Source organism: Rattus norvegicus, chromosome 3, assembly GCF_021556685.1.
Source record: "Rattus norvegicus strain SHRSP/BbbUtx chromosome 3, alternate assembly SHRSP_T2T, whole genome shotgun sequence".
Taxonomy (NCBI): domain Eukaryota; kingdom Metazoa; phylum Chordata; class Mammalia; order Rodentia; family Muridae; genus Rattus; species Rattus norvegicus.
The window spans coordinates 139,505,491-139,508,558 of NC_141536.1; the positions used below are offsets into that span (position 1 = coordinate 139,505,491).

The following is a 3,068-nucleotide window of genomic DNA, read 5'->3' on the forward strand; positions in this document are numbered from 1 at the left end:
ACCCCTGTCTCCAAGAGGATGTCCCATCCCACACACCCCACACACTCCCATACCCTGCCAGGCTTCCCCACTCCCTGGGGCCTCACGTTTCTCAAGGGTTAGGTACATCTTCTCTGAGGCCAGACCCAGCTTTTTACATAATTTAAGAGAATAATTTATCTAAAGAAACATTCATTTAAAAAGAGCATGTTGTATTGTGAAAATGTCATTTTATAGCATTGACGACTGAAAACAAAGAGTAAAACCCTGGAAAGTGTCCATCTTTGTACTGTTTCTGCCCACCTTTCAGAGTAACTTTTTCTTCTCTTTCTGTCTTTTAGGTGCTTCCTCTAGTTCTCTCTAGGTAGCTCTTGATGTCCTGGAACTCACAGAGATCCAGCTGCTTCTGCCTTCCAAGTCATGAATTACCAAAGCCCCAACTTGGGCTGTCTCTCTAAAGCTCCCTTCCCCACCCTGTGGCTACTTGTCTATGTCTAAATCAAACCAGCATGGCTCCTCTCTCTCCCTCTAAACCTTTTTACCCATGAATCTATAATATTCTTCTCTCCAAAACAAAACAAAAGACTGTGTCACTACTAAATAAAATCCATGATCTTTGGTCAAACTCTGGCTGGTAAATAGAACCAATTGTGTATAAATGCATTTTGTGGTGGTGGTAGGGATCTGAATATAGACTGAAGACTAGATCACAATCTAGTATATGTGCCCACAGAGAATGGTTTCAGAGTTCTATAGTGTGTCTCCAGCCTTCGGTAATGCATGCTGAAGCACTTGAGTGAGATGACAAGATGTCTGCCACATATTTCAAACAGAAGGAGTACAGACACTGGAAGACGAGAGCAATTGCTGAATTCAAGTGGTTGTTTTAATAAGTTCTCATTTCGTGATTCTCAGTCTTTCTGAAAGTCTGAAACAAGAGGGCAGAGCAAACACAAAACTGATCTCTCTCAGTTGCTAGAACACAAGCAGAGGTTGAGCTCTTATTTCTGGTCTTTGTAAAGCCACCTACACGCGGTTGGCTGAGTTCTCTGAATGCACCACGTTCTTCAGCGGACTCTGGATGTAGGAAGTTTAAGTAGAAAGCAGCAGGATTGGGATGCAGGCAGTTTCTGTTGCTGTGATAAAATGCTTGCCCCAAAAGCAGCTTGGGGAACGAAAGGGTTTATTTGGCTTACAGGCTACAGTAACCCTTAGAAGCCCAGGAAGGAACCTGGAGGCAGAAAGTGAAACAAAAGCCATGGAGGAAGGCTGGTACCTCTCCCCAAAAGATGGGAACTTTCCACATCACTCTTATCAAGAAAATCCTGGGGTTGGGGATTTAGCTCAGTGGTAGAGCGCTTGCGTAGCAAGCACAAGGCCCTGGGTTCGGTCCTCAGCTCCAGAAAAAAAAAAATTAAAAGAAAATCCTCAGGGCTGGAGAGATGGCTCAACAGTTAAGAGTTCTGACTGTTCTTTCAGGGGTACTGAGTTCAATTCCCAACAACTACATGGTGGCTCACAACCATCTGTAATGGGATCCGATGCCCTCTTCTGGTGTGTTTGAAGAGGGTGCATACACAAAATAAATCTTAAAAGAAATTAAAAAGGGAAGAAAAAAAGAAAATCCTCACAGACATGTGCACAGGCCATGCTGATGAAAGCAATTCCTTGATCCAAGTTCCTTCCTCTCAGAAGACTCTAGTTTGTGACAACCGGACAGAAACCAACCAGCCCAAGTAAGTGCATATAACAAGAAAAGGGAAGAAGATGAGGGAAAGGGTGATTTTTATTTTGTTAATCAGAAATTTATTTTCTAGGGTTGGAGAGATGGCTCACAGTTAAGAGTATGTGCTCGGGGCTGGAGAGATGGTTCAGTGGTTAAGAACATTGGCTGCTCTTCCAGAGGTCCTGAGTTCAATTCCCAGCAACTCCATGGTGGCTCACAACCATCTGTAATGGGATCTGATATCTGGTGTGTCCGAAGACAGCTACAGTGTACTCACATACATAAAGTAAGTAAGTAAGTAAATAAATAAATAAATCCAAAAAAAAAAAAAAGTATGTGCTTCTCTTTGCAAAGGACCTGAGTTAGAATCCCAGCATCCACACTGGGTGGCTCATAATCAATCCTCTGTGCCCTCTTCTGCGAACACATACTGCTTTCGCCCCACACACGACAGACACATCATTAAAAAGAAATCTTTTTTTTTTAATTATGGAACACTTCACAAATTTGTGTGTCATCCTTGCACAGGGACCATGCTAATCTTCTCTGTCGTTCCAATTTTAGTGTATGTGCTGCCCAAGCGAGCACTAAAAATACAACTTAATAGTAAGTGTATATTCTCTCAGTTCTGAGGGGCAGAAGTCCATGATCAAGGTGCTGATGGAGTCATGGGCTCCTGAGGTCCATCTGATGGCCTCTCTCCACAGCTATAGATGGTCACCTTCTTGCTGTGGCCTTTATCTCCTGTTCCTTTGTTTTGTTTTGTTTTGTTTTTGTCTCAATTTTCTTGTAAAAGACCCTGTCTTCAAACAGTCATGTTGGGAAATGAGGTCTCCAACATACGTATGTTGGAAGGATTCTACCAAAATTGTGTCAGTTAATTCTCTGTCACTGTGACCAAATTACCTGACATAGACAACTTAAAGGAGGGCTGATGATTTGGACCCGTGGTTTCAGAAGGTTTTGTCCCTTATGTACCAGAGCAAAAGAGCTTGTGCCACAGCTGGCCAAGGGAACAGAAAGGGTGGGAGGGTTGCTCATCAATACTCAGCTTTTCTTCCCTTTCCTCCTTTACTGTGTCTAGCCCTTGGCCTATAGAATGGTGCCATCCTCATTTCAGGATGGGTTTTAGCCTCAGTCAATCCTCTCGAGAGGTCAATTTTGATGAAGTGAAAGGAGCTCGGGGTTCTGGGTGGGATACGGCTCACGAGTGTTCCCAGGCTGCCTTAAATAAATCACTGAACAAAGTCACTGAGGAAAGAGTGTGGTAGCATCTGTAGCTGAGACAGCTAGGACCCCTGGCCCTACAGCTACCACCTCAGAGCTGAGCTGCAAGTCCCTTTCAATGGCGTCTTTGAGGATA

At 43.7% G+C, this 3,068-nt stretch overlaps 1 non-coding gene across 1 annotated transcript; it reads right to left on the reverse strand.

Moving 5' to 3' along the window:
• Positions 1 to 2,188: 2,188 nt before the first annotated feature.
• Positions 2,189 to 2,293, reverse strand: LOC120101949 (U6 spliceosomal RNA). The gene has a single exon (XR_015685203.1). It is a non-coding gene; the product is annotated as a U6 spliceosomal RNA (small nuclear RNA).
• Positions 2,294 to 3,068: the final 775 nt, after the last annotated feature.